At 36.4% G+C, this 20,530-nt stretch overlaps 1 long non-coding RNA gene across 4 annotated transcripts in view; it reads right to left on the reverse strand.

Annotated features, from left to right (window-relative positions):
• Positions 1–20,530, reverse strand: part of LOC111095448 — a 74,254-nt gene that overhangs the window by 41,092 nt on the left and 12,632 nt on the right. For 3 of the 4 annotated variants that reach the window (XR_005357838.1, XR_005357835.1, XR_005357837.1), the window contains exon 2: positions 15,508–15,568. This is a non-coding gene — a long non-coding RNA (uncharacterized LOC111095448). Of the gene's footprint in view, positions 1–783; positions 1,510–15,507; positions 15,569–20,530 lie in introns of those variants that run through there. The other variant, XR_005357836.1, reaches the window with a different exon arrangement.

Genomic DNA, 20,530 nt, shown 5'->3' on the forward strand with positions numbered 1-20,530 from the left:
GTCACCATTTTAGTTATGTTGTTTTTGCTTCATTTTGACAAGGATATATCAATTATCTTATACAACTGCAAGGGGCCTTTCTCCATAAAGTAACCATTAATTTAGAGACCCTTGAAGTGAGGAAAATGGGTAGTCTTTTGGAGATTTAGGATAGTATCCCTTGAAGTCCTGGATGTTTCAACACAGTTTAAAACCATATTTAAGTTGAATTCTGAACGCTTGTAATTGCCACATAGAGTAAATCAGATACAAGTTGTAAGGGCAACCTTACCCTCATCTCCCATATTTGCATATGATTCCTGAAGTACTTTACACCTGACTGTGTAAACTATATATAATTACTCATTTTTGCTTTAAGTTGCCCCCCTGACCCCCTCGTCCTTAAACTGTTAAGGGAAAATAAAAAATTTACTTTGTGGGTCAACTACTTAACAATTGCAAAGGATCATAAAGTATTAAATGAGAAATATACAAACACAGAGCACAAGGGCAGTCCTAAGAATTAATATTCAAAAGAGTAACTTTTTAAAAGACTTGAAAATACCACACGTGGGACACATGGGTGGCTCAGTGGTTGAGCTTCTGCCTTCAGCTCAGGGTGTGATCCTGGAGTTCCAGGATTGAGGCCCACATCAGGCTCCCTGTGGGAAGCCAGCTTCTCTCTCTGCCTATTAATCTGCCTCTCTCTCTATGTCTAAATAAATAAATAAATATTTAAAAAAATACCACATGTAGTTTTTCATTTCTTTTATTATTTTATCTCAGTGATCTGTTTATCTTTGTACATGATTTAGCCACTGCTCTTTTGCAGGATCCTGCTCTCACAGTTCTGTATTTTTAAGATGGGAAAGATTGGGGAAATTAATTTTCCTCTCAGATTGAAAGAGATTCTTGGTCATGAAACTATTTGTATGATGTTTATTTGTTGTACTCAAAGTCCAGTAAATGATGTTTGAGTCTACTATAGAATCATCAGTCCTGTTACTAGGACCAGCCATGGAAAATGATCAATGCTTTAGCCATGACCATATAAATAGAGCTTCAGTGTATTCAAATTGTTGGATTTGGTTTGTTCAAAAAGAAGTTTATTGCTTATCTTTTTAGTTTGTTTAAATCTTTTAAGTGATTATCAATATAATAATAACAAACCTGAACTTTAGAAGTTCAGTTTTATCTCTCTATCATTTATAAACTAAGACTTTCAAAATATTTTTCCTTAAAACAGGGACTTAATTGCAATTCATTAGACCTAAAGTGTAATGCAGGTCATTTGTGAAAGTTCTTATTTTTTTAAATAGTATTTCTCTTTTACTGTTCTAATAGTTGTACAGATAAGAGAAGATTCATTTAATTTCACTTGTAAAAATTGCTATGTATGGATAACTTTCTGTACTGATTGACATTGGCAAGCTCTTCTTAAACAATTGATGTACTTTCACCAGGAGTTTTTCAGTAACAATGATAATTAAAAATTTGTGGACAGCTGATGTTTTTGGTTGTAGAAATAATCTGTAATGTAAAAAGTATGTTCATAACAACTTAATAGCTTTATATCACTTATTTGTATTATATTACAATTAAATTTCTGCTGCCATTATCCTGTTATATATAAATATAATATAAGAATATTACATATGTATATATAATATACAATTTTAAATTGTAAATGAATTGAACTAATAGGAGGACGGAATATTCACCTAAAAAGTATTAACAATTGGAGCCATTTTTGTATAATAAGATGTTTCTTTAAAAGCTTTCTTTAGCACTCTATTAGGTTCTACTTGTAGAGGAAGGGATGTGCCTTAACTCATGAGGAAGTTGCTTTTATTCTGACAAATATATAAAATCTGAGCTAGGCTTTCCCAATATAATTTGTGTGAAGATCTCTTTAGTTCAAAAAAATCACTAGGCGTTGTGTATGAAATACAATAAACCCTTAATATGCGTCTTGTGGAAGCCAGTTGTGACACCACTTGTGTTGGCACTTCTGAAGCACTCATTTTTTAAAAAGATTTTATTTATTTTAGAAAGAGCATGACTGGGGGAGAGGGACAGAGGGACAGGGAAAGAACCTCAAGCAGACTTTGTGCTGAGTGTAGAGCCCCATGCAGGGCTCAATCCCAGGACTCTAAGACCACAACCTGAGCCAAAACCAAGAATTGGATGCTCCACTCACTGAGCTACCCAGGTGCCCCCTGACCCACTCATTTTAAGAGCCCATAACCACCCACACATTCAGTGTGTCAATGTGATTCACAAGACTAAGCATATTGTAATACTTAGCTAAGATTTATTATAGTGATATAGCAAAGATACACAACTCGGCCAGGAAGAGGGAATGACTAGAGGAATGAATCTAGAGGAACCCATGTGCAGACTTCCTATGCAGTCCTCAAAGAGCCCACACAGATTATACTCCAACAGTGAAATGCATTAACATGGGCACAGTATTTCTGCCCAGGGAAGCCTGTTAAAAGCTCAACGTCCAGGGTTTTACTGGGGGCTAAATCATACGGCACCCTTTGCTCACCAAATTCTGATTTCCCAGAAGAAAAGCAAGTGTTCATCATAAATCACATGCTTTTTTAAACAGTCTGGTCAGATTAGCACAGCTAATACAACCTTATCATATGGAGAAAATTTCAAAAGCTAAGGTTTTGGATGTCAGCTGAGGGCCAACCTTGTAAGTAAGCCCTTCTTGAATAGTCATGGTACCCTTGAAAATCAGCTGAACATAGAGGTTTATTCCTGGACTCTTCTATTGATCTACATCCCTTAATACCATACTATATTGATAACTGTAGCTTTGTAGTAACTTCTGAAATCAGGAAGTATGGGTCTTCCAGATTTGTTCTTTTGTGATATTGTTTTGACTTGTGTCCCTTGTGATTCCAAATGCATCTCAGGATCAGTTTTTCCATTTGTTCTGCTGAGATTTTAATTGGGATTGTATTGAACCTATAGAGCAATTTTGGTGAAGACATCTTTTGTTCTATCTATTGCTGAATGACAAATCACCCCAAACTAAGTAGTGTAAAAGAAAAACCTTTTTTTTTTTTTAATTATGCTCATGAATAATGTTGGATAAGGAATTGGGATGGGGCACAGTAGGGATAGCTTATCTATTCCATGATACTTAGAGCCTCCGCTGGGGGTTAGGATCTGGGGCTTAAATCATTAGGAGGATTCTTTGCCCAGATGTTGGGACCCGGACAAGTATTGTATACCAGAGCACTTATTAATAGTCTATGTGACTTGAGCTCACAACATGGTAGGTCAGTTCTAAGAGGGAGTAGCTGGGGACAAGTGTTCAAAGAGAAAATAGAGAAAGCTCCATGACCTTTTATAATCTCACCTTTGAAGTTACATAGTATCACTTCTGTTGTAGTTTATTGGTTGAAGCAGTCATAAGCCCTTCCGAAGGGAAGGGGACATAGTCTCCCACTTTTCCATGAGAAAATTTAAGGTCACCTCAAAATTCATTGTATGAATTCATTCATTCGTGATTTCCTCCATTCCATGAACACACACACATATACTGATTGTTTTGTAGTGTTCTGTATAGATGTCTTGCATATTTTTCATTGGATTTATTCCTAGGTATCTAATTTTTAAAATGTATGAAGGTTTTTTCATCTTATTTTCTGTTCTTACTATATAGAAATCAATTTATAATATTTGATTAGTATTTTGCAGCCTTGCTAAATTCACTTTTTAATGGTTTGTAGAATTTTAAGGTTTTCTACAATTATAATTATGTAACCTGTGAATAATGATAACTTCCTCATTTCCAATATATAATTTCCTTTTCTTGTTGCAATAGTTATGACCTCCTGTATCATGTTGAATAAAAATAGTGATAGCAAGTATCCTTTCTTGATTTCTGAGGAAATGCTTTCATTGTTTTAAGTATGATGTTTATTACCAAGTTCCTTCTTTTCCTAATTTATGAAGCATTTTTATCATTGTTGAGTTACATGTTAAATTTCATTTAGTGCTTTTTCCACATCAATCAAAATTATTATTGTATTTTTACCCTTTTTCCTCTATTAATGTAGTATGAATTATATTAACTGATGTTCAAATGTTAAAATATCTCTACATTTCTGAACTAAACCCCCTTTGTGATGCACTATCCTCGTTCACAATCACTAACTTCTGGGGGTATGCTAAGATGGTGGCATAGGAGAAGAATGCTAGGCTGGGCTCATCCTCAAGCACAACTAGATAACTATCAAATCATTGTGAATACCCAAGAAATTCACCCGAGGACTGACAGAACAAACTGAACAACTAGAGGAAAAGAAGAGGCCACGTGGAGGAAGGTAGGAAGTGCAGAGATGTGGTTTGGAGTAGAAATGAATCCCGGGTTCTGTAGACAGGAGAGAGTCCTAGTCAAGGAGAAAGATGAGAGAGAGTAGAGTACACAGGGATATGCACATGGAGTACATTTCCCCAAAGCCATTGCCTGGGAAAAAGAGAGGGGCTGATTTTTGTGAGTTTTTGCAACCAGCGGGGATTAAAGACTAGAGTTTCAAGAGGTCAACAGGCTTGGCTGAGATAGAGCCCTGAGGGTGCTGCCCTGCTCCTGAAGAGAAGGCATGCAAGCAACCCCAGGGCAGATGCCATGATCTGAGGATTGCCTAATGGGCATGGGGAGAGGATGTTCACTTTTCTTAGAGTTTATCTATGAGGTGGCTTTCACAGAGGTGCATCTCCTAGGACAAGAGACCACAGTCACCATTTCCCTTTCTTGCCCCTCAACATAGGCACATGGATAACTTCGTGAGGGTTGCTAAGCCAGATACTGGCTGTCAGCCTCCTTTGCTCCAAATACCATGACCCTGTACCCTGGTGCCACTGCCCTTATTGGTCAAACTTGCATCAGTCCCAGTACAATGAGTCCCTTCCCCGGAAGACCAATGCAGGTCCCCCTGCCACACTAGGTCCCTAAAGTCTGGAGTTTTCAAAGCAGGCTTGGCTGGAATAGAGCCTAAAGTGTACTATGCTGATCCAGGGAGACAAGCAACCCAGAGATAGCATGAAAACAGTGATTGAAAAATACTTGGGACACACAAGGGGAAGTTATTCACTCTTCTGGGAGTGCTTCCCTGAGAGTAGCAAGCATGAGGTCCCCTCTCTGAAGACAAAGGGGCTGGCTGGTGCCATTTCCCTTCCCCACTCCTCAGCATAAACCAACTTCAATAAACAGCATAGCACCAGCACTGATTGCCTAACCTCCTTATACCAAGTCCTACCCCCCTGTGGTACTGATTTTCTTAGGCAAGTGTGCCTAAGAATCAGCTCACTGGGCCATTTCTCCAGAAGATCCAGAAGACTAGTACAAACCCTAGCATTCACCTCATCTACCAACAACAGAGCTCTGCAAGGCTTCAGTTCTAGTGGAAGTAGCATCAGGGCTCAATTATTAAGTAGACCAGAGCACACCTAATTAAAACTCTAGCGATCCAAACACTGCTCACTGCAGGCAAGAACCTCTGCAGACAACTGACCTGTTGGATAGAGCAGCTAAAACACAACTAAGTGCATACAGCATACACCAGAGACACTCCCTGATGCACCAGGCTCTGGATATTATATGACCTTTTCTTCAAAAAGCCATTACTTTCAGGAGCAGGAAACATAACAGGCTTTTCTAATAGAAGAAGACAGAGACCTATATGAAATGCCAAAATGGAGGAATTCATCCCAAAAGGAAAAACAAGAAAAGGTCACACCCAGAGATCTAATTGAAAGAGATATAAGTAATATGTCTGATGGAGAAATTAAAGCAACAATCATAAGGATAATTGCTGAGCTTGCGAAAAGCATGGACGACATCAGGAGACTCTTACCACGGAGATAAAAGAGTTAAAAAGAATAGGCAGAAATGAAAAATGCAGTAACTGAGATTTGAAACAGACTGGCTGTAATAACCACAAGCATGAAAGAATCAGAGGAAAATGAATAAGTGATATAGAAAATAAAATTATGGAAAATAATGAAGCTGAACAAAAGAGAGCAGTCCAAGAGAACTCTGATTCGATCAAATATAATAACGGTATCATAGGAGTCCTAGAAGGAGAAATGAGGGAGAAAGGAGGCAGAAGGTTTATTTGAAGAAATAATAGCTGAAATATTCACTAACCTGGGGAAGGAAACAGACATCCAAATCCAGGAGGCACAGAGAACTCCTATCAAAATCAACAAAAGCAGACCAATGCCAAGACATATTGTAGTTAAATTCGCAAAATATAGTGATAAAAAAATCTTAAAAGCAACAAGAAAAAAGAAGTCCCTATCTTACAAGGGAAAACTATACAGCTAGTTGCAGATTGCTTCACAGAAACTAGGAAAGCCAGAACAAGAAAGTGACATTATATATATATATAAATTCAGTGTGCTGAATGGGTAAATCTACAGCCAAGAATACTCTTAGCAAATAAATCTACAGCCAAGAATACTCTAGCAAAGCTATCATACAGAATACAAAGATTGATAAAGTTTCCCAGACATGGGGCACCTGGGTGGCCCAGTCAGTTAAGTGTCTGCCTTAGGCTCAGGTCATAATCTCAGGGTCCTGGGATTAAGCCCTGTGTTGGGCTTCCTGCTCAAGAGCCTACTTCTCCCTCTCCCTCTGCCCCCTCCTCCCACTCACGCTCTCTCTCTCTCTCTCAAATAAATAAATAAAACCTTTAAAAAAAAAAAGAGTTTCCCAGACAAACACAGACTAAAGGTGTTCATAACCAATAAACTGGTCCTGCAAGAAATATTAAAGGAGGAGATCCCCGGGTGGCTCAGCAGTTTGGCACCTGCCTTTGGCCCAGAGCATGATCCTGGAGTCCTGGGATAGAGTCCCACATCGGGCTCCCTGCATGGAACCTGCTTCTCCTCTGTCTGTGTCTCTGCCTCTCTATCTGTGTCTCTCATGAATAAATAAATAAAATCTTTTAAAAAAATGAAAAGAAATATTAAAGGAGACTCATTGAGTATGATGGAAAGACTGAAACTGTCAAAGACTTCTTTTCTGGAGAAAATCTCCAGAAACAATGACAAAACAAGTAATAAAATGGCATTAAATACATATCTATCAATAGTTACTCTGACTAAATGCTCAAATTAAAACACACAGGATTGAATTAAAAACAAGACCATCTATATGCTGCCTTTATAAGAAAATCATTTTAGACCTAAAAGATTGAAAGTGAGGGGATGGAGAAACATCTATCATGCTAATGGATGTCAAAAGAAAGTCAGAGTAACCATACTCATATCAGACAAATTAGATTTTAAACCAAAGATTATAACAAGAGATGAAGAAAGACACTATATCATAATTAAGGGAACTATCCAATGAGAAGATCTAACAATTGTAAATATTTAGGCTCCCAACTTTGGGACACCCAAACATATAAAAGAATTAATAACAAACAGAAAAAAACTCACTGGTAGTAATACAATAATAGTAGGGGACTTTAAAACCCCACTTACAACAATGGACATATCATCTAGGTAGAAAATCAACAAGGAATCAATGGCTTTAAATGACACACTGGACCAAATGGACTTAACAGATAATTCAGATCATTTCAGCCTAAAGCAGCAGAATACACATTCTTTTTAAGTGCACATGGGACATTCTACAGAATAGATCACATAACAGGTCTCAAATCAGGCCTCAACAAGTACAAAAAGATTGAAATAATACCATGCATATTTCCTGACCACAATGCTATTAAACTTGAGGTCCACTGCAAGAAAAAATTTTGAGAAACCACACAAATGGAGGTTAAACAATATGCTACAAAGAATGAGTGGGTCAACTAGTAGTTGAACTCAAAGAAGAAATTAAAAAATACATAGACACCAATGAAAATGAAAATATAATGGTCCAAAACCTTTGGAATGCAGCAAAAGTAACTACAAGAGGGAAATATATGTCAATACAGGCCTCCCTCAGGAAGCAAGAATAATCTCAAATACACAACATAACCTTACCATTGTAAGGAGCTGGAAAAAAGAACAACAAATGAAGCTGAAAGCTACCAGAAGAAGGGAAATAATAAAGATAAGAGCAGAAATAAATGATACAGAAACAAACAAATAAAAGCCCAAAAAATCAGCAGAACAGATCAAAGAAACCAGGAGCTGGTTCTTTGAAAAAATTAATAAAATGGATAAACCCTTAGTTACACTTAGCAAAAAGAAAAGAGAAAGGACCCAAATAAATAAAATCACAAATGAGAGGGAGAAATAATAGCCAACACTACATAAATACAAACAATGATAAGAGAATATTATGAAAAAATATATGCCAACAAACTGGACAATTCAGAAGAAATGGATAAATTTCTGGAAATATATAAACTACCAAAATGAAGACTTAGAGAACTTGAACAGACCAGCAAAGCAATTGAACTGAACCAGCAAAGCAATTAACAGAACCAGCAAAGCAACTGAATCAGTAATCAAAAATCTCCCAACGGTGCCTGGGTGGCTCAGTCAGTTAAGCAATCTGACTCTTGATTTCATCTCAGATCATGATCTAGGTGTCATGGGATCAAGCCCCGTGTTGGGCTCTGGGCTCAGCAGGGAGTCTGCTTCTCTCCCTCTGTCCTGCTCCCCCTGGCGCTCTCTCTCTCTCTCAAAATGAATAAATAAAATCTTTAAAAAAAAAATTTCCCGGGGATCCCTGGGTGGCTCAGCGGTTTAGCGCCTGCCTTCTGCCCGGGGCGTGATCCTCGAGACCCGGGATCGAGTCCCACATCAGGTTCCCAGCATGGGGCCTGCTTCTCCCTCTGCCTGTGTCTCTGCCTCTCTCTCTCTGTGTGTGATTATCATGAATAAATAAATAAATAAAATCTTTTAAAAAAAAAATTTCCTGACAACCAAAAGTCCAGGTCCAGAAGACTTCACAGGGGAATTCTAGCAAACATTTAAAGTAGAGTTAATACCTATTCTTCTCAAACTATTCCAAAAAATAGAAATGGAAAGAAAACTTCCAAACTCATTCTATGAGGCCAGCATTACCCTGATTCTAAAATGAGACAAAAACTCCACAAAAACAAAACGAAACAAAACAAAACAAAATAAAACAAAAACTACAGTCTAGTATACTAATACATCCCTGAGGAACGTGGATGCAAAAATTCTCAAAATACTAGCAAATCAAATCTAATAATAGTACATTAAAAGAATAATCCACCACAAACAGTGGGATTCATTCCTGGGCTGCAATATTTGCAAATCAGGGACACCTGGGTTGCTCAGTGGTTGCGCATCTACCTTGGGCTTGGAGCGTGATCTCAGGTGTTTGGGTCCTGCATTGGGCTCCCTGCAAGGAGCCTGCTTCTCCCTCTGCCTATGTCTCTGCCTCTCTCTCTGTGTCTCTCATTAATGAATAAATAAAATCTTAAAAAATATATTTGCAAATCAATCAGTATGATATACTATATTAATTAAAGAAAGGATAAGAACCGTATGACCCTTTCAATTGTTGCACAAAAAGCATCTGACAGGGCAGCCCGGGTGGCTCAGTGGTTTAGCGCTGCCTTCAGCCCAGGGAATGGAGTCCCAGGTCAGGCTCCCTGCAGGGAGCCTGTTTCTCCCTCTGCCTGTCTCTCTCTCTCTCTCTCTGTCTCTCTCATAAATAAATAAAATCTTAAAAAAAGCATCTGACAAAGTACAACATCCATTCATGATAAAAACCCTCAACAAAGAAGATATAGTAAAGGCCATACACCAAAACCCCACAGCTAATATCATCCTCAATGGGGAAAAACTGAGAGCTTTTCCTTTATGGTTAGGAACAGGACAGGATATCTACTCCATGACTGGTATTTAACATAGTACTGGAAGTCCTAGCCTCAGCAGACAACAAAGAGGAATAAAAAAACACCCAAATAGTCAAGGAAGAAGGAAAACTTTCACTATTTGCAGATGACATGATACTCTGTAGAAAATCCAAGAGGGCAGCTTGGTTGGTCAGCGGTTTATCGCTGCCTTCAGCCCAGGGCGTGATCCTGGAGACTCAGGATGGAGTCCCATGTCGGGCTCCCTGCCTGGAGCCTGCTTCTCCCTCTGCCTGTGTCTCTGCCTTTCTCTCTCTCTCTCTCTCTCTCTCTCCCTCTGCCTGTGTCTCTGCCTCTCTCTCTGTCTCTGTCTCTGTGTGTGTCTCTATGAATAAATAAATAAAAATCTTAAAAAAAAATCCAAAGACTCCACCCAAAATTACTAGAACTAATACAGAAATTCAATAAAGTCACAGGATACAAAATCAATGTCCAGACATCTGTTGCATTTCTGTACACTAGTGATGAAGTAATGGAAAGAAAAATCAAGGACTTGATCTCATTTACAATTGCACCAAAAACCATAAGATACCTATGAATAAACCTAGCCAAAAAGGTAAAATATCTCTACTCTGAAAACTATAAAACACTGGTGGAAGAAATGGAATGGGAAACATTCCATACTCCTGGATTGGAAGAACAGGTAGTGTCAAAATGTCTATGCTACCCAAAGCAATCTACACATTCAGTGCAATCTCTATCAAAATACCAACAGCATTTTTCACAGAGCTAGAATAAATAATCCTAAAATTTGTATGGAACCACAAAGGACTCCAAATAGCCAAAGCAATCTTGAAAAAGAAACAAAAAGCTGGAGACATCACAATTCTGGACTTCAAGTTACATTACAAAGCCATAGTGATCAAGACAGTATGATACTGGCACATAAAAAAGACATAGATCAGTGGAATAGAATGAAAACCCAGAAATGAACCCATAACTATATGGTGAACTAATCTTCAACAAAGCAGGAAAGAATATCCAATGGAAAAAAAGACAGTTTCCTCAACAAATGGTGCTGGGAAAACTGGAGAGCAACATGCAGAAGAATGAAACTGGACCACTTTCTTACACCAAACACAAAAATAAATTGAAAATGGATGAAAGACTTAAGTGTGAGACAGTAAAATCCATCAAAATCCTAGAGAACACAAGTAATAAGCTTGTTGACATTGTCAGTAACAAGTTCTTACTAGATATGACTCCTGAGGCAAGGGAAACAAAAGCAAAATGTACTATTGGGACTTCATAAAAAGCTTCTGCACAGCAAAGGAAACAACCAACTTAAAAAAAAAAAAGAAAGAAAGAAACAACCAACTAAACTAAAAGGCAACCTTCAGAATGGGAGAAGATATTTGCAAATGACTTATCTGATAAAGAGTTAGTATCCAAAATGTATAAAGAACTTATGAAATTCACACCCCCAAACCCTATGATCCATTTAAGAAATGGGCAGAAGCCATGAATAGAAGTTTTTCCAAAGAAAACACAAATGGCAACAGACACATGGAAAGATGCTCAACATCACTCATCATTAGGGAAATACAAATCAAAACTACAATCAGATATCATCTCATACCAGTCAGAATTGCAGAAATTAACACAGAAAACAACAGATGTTTGTGAGGATGTGGAGACAGGGGAACTCTAACACTGTTGGTGGGAATGCAAACTGGTGCTGCCTCTCTAGAAAACAGAGTGTGGAGGGTCCTCAAAAAGTAAAAAATATAACTACCTACAATCCAGCAAAATCGTACTATCAGGTGTTTATGCAAAGGACACAAGAATACTGATTTGAAGGGATACATAAACTCTTATCTATTTATAGCAGCATTATCAACAACAGTCAAATTACAGAAAGAGCCTAAATGTCCATTGATTGATGAAAATATTGATATTTACTATTTTCTTTTTCTTCCTTTAGTTTGATATTTAATTTTTGTTTAGCCTCTTGAAATTGAAACAGATTTTAGCCTTTCTTCTTTTGTAATATGTGCACTTAAGACTATATATATATATATATTCTCCTAAGCCCCACTTAAACTATATCCTACCAATTTTGAAATATTGTATCTTCATTAGGTTAAAATATTTTCAAAGTCTTGTTTTGATTTTTCCATTTATCCTTGAATTATAGAAATGTATTATTCAATTTCTCAGCAGTTGGATTTTTTTTAGTTATATTTTTGCAATTGATTGCTAGCTTAATTTCTCCATGAGCAGAAAATGTAACCTGAATGTTAATTCTTAGAAGTTTGTTGAAGCTTGCTTTATGACCCAGAATATGGTAAATTTTGATAAAGATTCCATTTGCATTTGAAGAGAATATGCATTTGTTGTTATTAGGTGCAGTGTTTATAATATGTGCTAATCAATCAAGTTTATTAATTGTGTTCACCGTGTGTATTTGCTTGTTTTCATAGACATTAAGGGTAATACGTTAAAGTTTCCCCTTTATTAATGTGAAATTATCTATTTATTGGTTTATTTTTGTTTTAAAGATTTTGAAGAGAATTATTGGATATACACACACATAAAATTATGAAATCTTACTAACAGAGTAACCCTTTTCTAACTAAGGGATATCTCTGCTTCTAATAATGCTTTTGACTTCAAGTGTACTTTATCGAATATTTTTTTTAAGATTTTATTTATTTATTCATGAGAGACATAGAGAGAGAAGCAGAGACACAGGCAGAAAGAGAAGCAGGCTCCCTGCAAGGAGCCCAAAGTGGGACTCCATCCCAGATCCTGGGATCACACCCTGGGCTGAAGGCAGATGCTCAACCACTGAGCCACCCAGGTGTCCCTACTTTATCAAATATTAATATAGCTTTCATTTTGGCTAACATTTACAGTGTTTATCTTTCTGGTTTTTAACTTTGGACCTTTCTATGTCTTTTTTAAAATGTGTGTCTCCTGTACTTAATATATTGTTTGGTTTCATTTGATTCAATTTTTACCCAATATAACAATTTTAGTCTTTTAACTGGAATATTTAGTTCTTTGCATTTAATGGAGTTACTGATGTAATTGGGTTTGTATTATCCTGGGTTTTTAAAAATATGTTTTATTTTTCTTCTCTTTTCTTGCCTTCTTTTGAATTAATTTTTGTAATAGTCCTGTTTTTCCCTCTGATAGCATTTTGTTTTATTTTTTAAAAGATATTTTATTTATTTATTCATGAGAGACACACAGAAAGAGGCAGAGACACAGGCAGAGAGAGAAGCAGGCTCCATGCAGGGAGCCCGATGTGGGACTCGGTCCTGGGACTCCAGGATCACACCCTGGGCCAAAGGCAGGTGCTCAACCACTGAGCCACCCAGGTGTCCCCCCGATAGCATTTTAGACATTCTTTTATTCTTTCAAGTGTATGATTATCCTGAATAAAGAGATTCATCTTTGTCTTATTACAGTTTAATATATATTATTACTTTTATTATTTTCCTAGTAATGTAAGAACCTTATACTTCTTGGACTCTGTTATCCCTTTCCTATCTTATTCATCATTATTGTCATGTATTTTATTTAGTTCTATATATAAGTAAAATTCCACAAGACATTAATATTCTTATTTTGCATGTCATTGCCAGTATACTTACCTCCAAAGTTACTTTTTCCAGTGCTCTTCATTGCTTCTCGCATTTTCATGTTTCCATCTGAGGTCATTTACCTTCTGACTAAAGAACTCCTTTTGGTAGTTCCTTTTTATTTTTTTTTAAGACATATTTATTTATTTGAGAGAGAGACAGAGCACAATGGGGGGAGAGGGACAGAGGGAGAAGAAGAGAGAGAATCTCAGGCAGATTCCTCACTGAGTATGGAGCCTGATGAGGGACTCTATCCCACTACTCTGAGATCATGACCTGAGCCAAAATCAAGATTCCAAAGCTCAACCAACTGAGCCACTTATGCATCCCTAGTATTTCTTTAAATGCTAATATACTTGTGACAAGTGCTCCTTTTCTCCTGAAATGTTTTTATTTTGCCATTATTTTTATGGGATATTTTCACTGGGAATAGAATTCTAAGTTATCATTTTCTTTCACCCCTGTAAAGACAATCCACTGTCTTTTTTGGATTCTACCATTCTGCTGATAAATCAACTGTTAGTTTTATTGTTGCTGCTCTAAAAATAATATGTCTCTTTTCTTTTTTTCAAAGATTTTTTAAATTTCTTTTTTCAAGATCCTGCAATCTTGACCGGAGCCAAAGGCAGACCTCAACTACTGAGCCACCTAGGTGCCCCAATATGTCTCTTTTCTATGACTACTTTTAAGATTATTCTTTTATTTTTTTATTTTTAGCAGTTTTGCTACAAAGTGTAGCTTTGTTGTTATCTTGCTTGAGGTTCACAGAGCTTCTTAAATCTGTAGGTTGATACATTTCATCAGTTTTGGAAAATCTCAAATATTCATCAAGTATTGACTCTGCCTCATTTTATTTCTTCCCTTTAAGACTGCAGTATAAAGTATATTTGAACTTTTGACTGTCCCACATTTCCTAACATGTTTTCTTTTTTCTCTCTCTCTCTCTCTTCTTTCCTTTGGGCTTTAGTTTGGAAATTTTGTATTCATCTTTTTTCCAGTTCACTAATCCGATATTCTTCGCATACAATCTGTTCTTAAACACACTCACTTGGGATGCCTGGGTGGCTCAGCGGTTGAGTACCTGCCTTTGGCTCAGGGTGTGATCCTGTGGTCCTGGGATCAAGTCTTACATCAGGCTCCCTGCATGGAGTGTGCTTCTGCCTCTGTCTCTGCCTCTCTGTGTTTCTCATGAATAAATAAGTAAAATCTTTTTAAAAAAAAATCCCACTCAATTTCAAATATTGCAGTAATTTCAGATTGTATTTTTCAGTTCTAGAACTATCTTTTTTTTACATATTTCAGTTTTCTATTAAGTCCCTAAATTATTTTCTCCATTTTTTTCTATTTTTTAAATACTTAATCAGTGATTTTAAAGTCTGTCTGCTAATTCCAATTAACTGAATCACTTGTAGTTATGCTTTTATCAAAAGCCAGACAAGGTGTATAAAAACTGTTAGAGACACTAGATGATGTTATTTTCCATGAAAGAAGGCTCACTCTTCCCTCTGCAGGTGAGGATGATCACTTTAAGGCAATCAAGATCTATACTTAGTTTGCGCTGGTTTGCTGATTTGTCCAATTCAATCTATGCCTGGCTTACCCTTGTTTAGAGTACACAAGGCTCTAGGACTGTTTCCTCAGAGCAGAGGGACTGCAGGAAATTCCATTCTGCTTTTCAATATTTTTGATTCCCAGTTTTAGCCTTTTGCTTCTTAAGAAGAGCTGCAGAATTTGGCAGATATTTTGAGAGTGAAATATCCATATTTTTGAAGACTCCCAGATCTGCTGGAAACCACCAAAAGTACTACTGGTTTTTCTGTCATAAACAGTCACCCTCTGTCAGAGATCCAGTCTGAATCTCAGCCTTTCACCACAACCAAATCAACAAGTACTCCATGGAGAAAAAGGGCTGTAGATCATGAGTGTCTGTTCCTACCTCAGTTTTTTAACTCCCCTTTCCTCTGTCTCTCCACACTATGAGATTGCAAAAAAATTACACTATAGTTTCAAAAGTTTAGTTCCTTAGCTTCCTGACTGGCACAGTTTAAGACTCTGGTACATACCTTGAGAAGAAAACCAGTTGCATGTGGAGGTCCCTTAGTCTCCAGTTCTGTCCCTCCAGCACTGTGAACGACAGAAAGGTCTGCTTGTTTCTCTGCCCTTCAGTATTGGCCTGCTGCCTGTGTTAAGCCCAAATTTTTACCTTCTAGTTTGTACTACAGAAGAATGGTTATAAATACTCAAGAGCTTACCTTTGAGAGTCTCATGGTTTCTGCAGCAATCTCATCCCTTTTTCAATCATAATTTTTTAAAAAAAGCTTTATTTTTAAGTAATCTCTACTTAATCCCCAAGATCGAGAGTCACACATTCTACTCACTGAGCCAGCCAGACACCCCATCAATTATAATTTTTATATTTCAGTTCTTCTGATTCTCAGGACAAACCTATCTGGAAACAGAAATCCCTATTGCTTCTCTCTCTCTCTCTCTCTCTTTTTAATGTACTACTACTACAATCTCCTCTCTGTCCTCAGACTGCCTTCAAATCCATCATCCACAGACATGTCAAAGCATTCTATGTAATCCAAATCTGTTCTTGAAATGTGTAACTCCCCACAGCCTCAGTAGTGGTTTTGCAGAGGGGCAAGAGGACGAAAGAAGAGAGGTTATGGGTTAGCCTTTGGATCCTACACTTCTACTTCAAACAGTGAAGCTCATTATATCTGACTTGTATATCAGAGTCCTGTGGGTTCTCACATTTGTTCCCTTTGCTTAAATCATCAACTGGCAGAATAAAGTACTAAGTATTGTGATCTGACCTGTGTTGCACTTCCAGACTTATCTTCCACTGCCTGCCTCCATCTTGTTGCCAATTGCAGGATTTCCTTCTTTCTCATGGCTGAATAATATTCCATTGTGTACATATACACATCTTTATTCATTCATCCATTGATAGACATTTAGGCTTTTTCCACATCTTTGCTATTATGAATGATACTGCAATGAACGTGGGAGTTCAGATATTACTTGGAAATCTTGTTTTCATTTCCTTTGGATGAATACCCAAAAGTGAGATTGGTGGATCATAATAGTTCTATTTTTAATTTTAGGAGGAACCTCCATATTGTTTTCCATGATGGCTGACCAGTTTACATCCCCATCAACAATGGACAAGGATTTATTTTTCTCTCCATGCTTGCCAACATTTGTTACCTCTTTGTTTTCTGATGATAGCTATTCTAATAGGTATGAGGTGAAATCTCATTGTGATTTTGATCTCATTGTATTTCTTTGATGATTAGTGATGTTGAGCATCTTTTCATATACCAGTTGACCATTTTTATGTCTTCTTTGGAAAAATGTCTATTCAGTTCTTCTGCCCATTTTTAAAGTGGGTTGTTTGGTTTTTTTGCTATTGATTTGTATGATTTCCTTATATTTTTAAAATATTAATTCTTTATCCAATTTATGATTTACAAATACTTTTTCTTATTCCATAGTTTTCATTTCCATTTTTTAAACTGTTTCTTTTGATTAGCAGAAGCTTTTTAGTTTAATGTAGTCCCACTTATTTATTTTTGCTTTCATTGCTTGTGCTTTTGATGTCAAAAAACTATTGCTGAGACCAATGTCAAGAAACTTTTTATGTTTCTCTAGGAGTTTTTTTTTTTTTAATTTTTTTTTTAATTTATTTATGGTAGTCACAGAGAGAGAGAGAGAGAGAGAGAGAGGCAGAGACACAGGCAGAGGGAGAAGCAGGCTCCATGCACCGGGAGCCCGACGTGGGATTGGATCCCGGGTCTCCAGGATCGCGCCCTGGGCCAAGGGCAGGCGCTAAACCGCTGCGCCACCCAGGGATCCCCTTCTCTAGGAGTTTTATGGTTTAAGTTTTATGGTTAAGTCTTTAAATCCATGTTGAGTTAATTTTTGTGAGTAGTGTAAGATAGCGGTCCAATTTCATCCTTCTGTATATGATTATCCAGTTATCCTGGTACTATTTTTTGAAGAGACTATCACGTCCTCACTGAATATTCTTGAATCCCTTGTCAAATATTGATTGACTGTATATGCGAGAGTTCTTTTATGGGCCCTTGATACTGTTCCATTGGTCCATGTGTCTATATTTATGTCATTACCATACTGTTTTGATTGATATAGCTTTGTAGCATAGTTTGAAATCAGGAAGTGTAATGTCTCCAGCTTTGTTCTTTCTCAGGATTGCTTTGACTATTCAGGGTCCTTTGTGATTTCATAGGAATCTTAGGATTTTTTTTATTGTCTGTGAAAAATGCATTGGAATTTTGATAGGGGTTGCATTCAAAATATATTGGGGAGTATGAACATTTTTACAGTATTAATTTTCACAATCCATGAACACAGGATAGCTTTCTATTTATTTGTGTTATTTCATCAAAGTTCTATAGTTTTCAGTTTACAGATTTTCACTGCCTTGGTTAAATGTATTCCTGAGTATTTTAGTGTTTTTGATGCTATCATGAATGAGATTATTTTGTTTTTCAGATATTTTGTTGTTGGTGTATAGAAATGCAACTGATTTCTGTATGTTGATTTTGCAGCCTGCAACTTTAATTTGTTAACTAGTTCAATGGCTTTTTAAGGCTTTTTAGGATTTTCTATATTTAAATCATATAATCTGCAAAGATAATTCTACTTCTTCCTTTCCAATCTGAATGCCTTTTATTTCTTTTTCTTGCCTAATTGCTCTGTCTAGGACTCAAGTAATGTGTTGAATAAGAGTGATGAGAATGGGCATATTTGTCTTCTTCCTTTTATTAGAGGAAAAGCGTTCAATCTTTTCTTTTTTTTGGAAAGGTTTTATTTATTTATTCATGAGAGACATGGAGAGAGAGGCAGAGACATAGGCAGAGGGAGAAGCAGGCTCCACACAGGGAGCCCGATGTGGGACTCGATCCCAGGACCCTGGGATCACCTGAGCCAAAGGCAGATGCTCAACCACCGAGTCACTCAGGCATCCCAAAGCTTTCAATCTTTCACCATTGACTGTGTTTGTCATGCATGGCATTTATTATGTTGAGGTATATTCCTTATTTGCTGAGTTTGTTAATAGCTTTTATTCTGAAAGGATGTTGTATTTTGCCAAATGATTTTTCTGTATCAATTGAGATGATCATATGATTTTCATCTTTTATTCTATTAATATGGTGTAAAACATTATTGACTTACATATATTGAACTATCATTTCATCCTAGGAATAAATCCCACTTGATTGTGGTATATTATCCTTTCAACATGCTGTTGAATTCAGTTTGCTAATATTTTGTTTAGGATTTTTTGCATCTATGTTCATCAGAGGTATTGGTCCATAGTTTTCTTTTCTTGTAGTTTCTTTATTTGGCTTTGGTACAAGGTAATGTTCTCTCTTCCTCAACTTTTGGAAGAGTTTCAGAAGGATCAGAAAAATTGGAGATAGATTGCTATTTATTCTTCAACTGTTTGGAAGAATTCACCAAGGAAACTCTCTAGGTCCAGGCTTTTCTTAGGTAGGGGATTTTTGATTACTGATTCAATCTCCTTATTATTGGTAGGTTTCAATTTTCTATTTCTTCATGTTTCAGTCTTGGCAGGTTGTGCATTTCTAGGAATTTATCTGCTTCTTTTAGCTTATCCAATTTATTGGTGTATGTTCATAGTAGTCTCATGTCCTTTGTAATTCTGTGGTTGCAGTTATAATGTCTCTTTTTTCATATCTGACTTTATTCATTTGAGTCTTCTCTTAGTCTAACTAAAAGTTTATTGATTTTGTTTATATTTTCAAAAAATCAGCTCTGGATTGACTCATTTATCATTTTATAGTGATATCATTTTATAATTTATCTCTTGTTATAGTTTTCTTTTTTTTTTAAATAAATTGTAAGTTTTTGCTTGTGGCTACTACTAGGCCTACATGAAACATCTTATAGATATAACATTCTATTTTATGCTGGTAACAACTTAATTTTTACATACAAAAATTCTGTCCTTTTACTTTCCTACCTTTTATGCTTTTGATATCATCATTACCTCTTTTTATATTGGTATTCATTAAAAATTATTATAGCTATAGTTATTTTTTATATTCTTATCCTTTACATTGGAGTTAAGTGGTTAACACATCTCCATATTATGGTATTAGGTATTCTGAATTTGACTATATATTTACCTTTACCATTGGATTGTATATTTTCAGGTTAATTGGTGTCTTATTATTTCTGCTTGAAGAACTAATTTCAGTATTTCTTTTTTAAATATTTATTTATTTATTCATGAGAGACACAGAGAAGCAGAGTCATAGGCACAGAGAGAAGCAGGCTCCCTATGGGGATCCTGATATGGGACTCAATCCCAGGACCCCAGGATCATGCTCTGAGCCAAAGGCAGATGCTCAACCGCTGAGCCATCCAGGCATCCCCATTTCAGTATTTCTTATAAGACAATTCTATTGGAATACTAAGTGAAATAAGTCAGTCAGAGAAAAGCAAATACCATATAATTTCACTCATATGTGGAATTTAAAAAACAAAACAAATGAGCAAAGGGGGAAAAAGATAGGCAAACCAAGAAATAGATTACCAAATATAGGGAACAAACTGGTGGTTACCACAGGGGAAGTGTATGGGAAGGGAATAAAATAGGTGATTAGGATTAAGAAGTGCACTTGTGATGAGCACTGGGTATTGTATGAAACTGTTGAATCACTGTATTGTACACACGAAACTAATATTATGCTCCTAACTGGAATTTAAATAAAATCTAAAGAAGAAGCAGAAGAAGAAGAAGGAGAAGAAGAAGAAGAAGAAGAAGAAGAAGAAGAAGAAGAAGAAGAAAAGAAAGAAAAAGAAAGAAAGAAGAAAGAAAGAAAGAAAGAAAGAAAGAAAGAAAGAAAGAAAGAAAGAAAGAAAAGAAAGAAAGAAAGAAAGAAAGAAAGAAAGAAAGGAAGGAAGGAGAAAGGCTATTCTATTAGGATAAACTCTCTCAGGTTTTGTTTTTCTGGGAAAGACTATTTCTCCATTTCTGAAGGACAGCTTTACCAGACAGTATTGTCAGTTGGTACGTTTTTTTCTTTC

The sequence above is a fragment of the Canis lupus genome, chromosome 4 (assembly GCF_011100685.1).
Source record: "Canis lupus familiaris isolate Mischka breed German Shepherd chromosome 4, alternate assembly UU_Cfam_GSD_1.0, whole genome shotgun sequence".
Taxonomy (NCBI): Eukaryota; Metazoa; Chordata; class Mammalia; order Carnivora; family Canidae; genus Canis; species Canis lupus.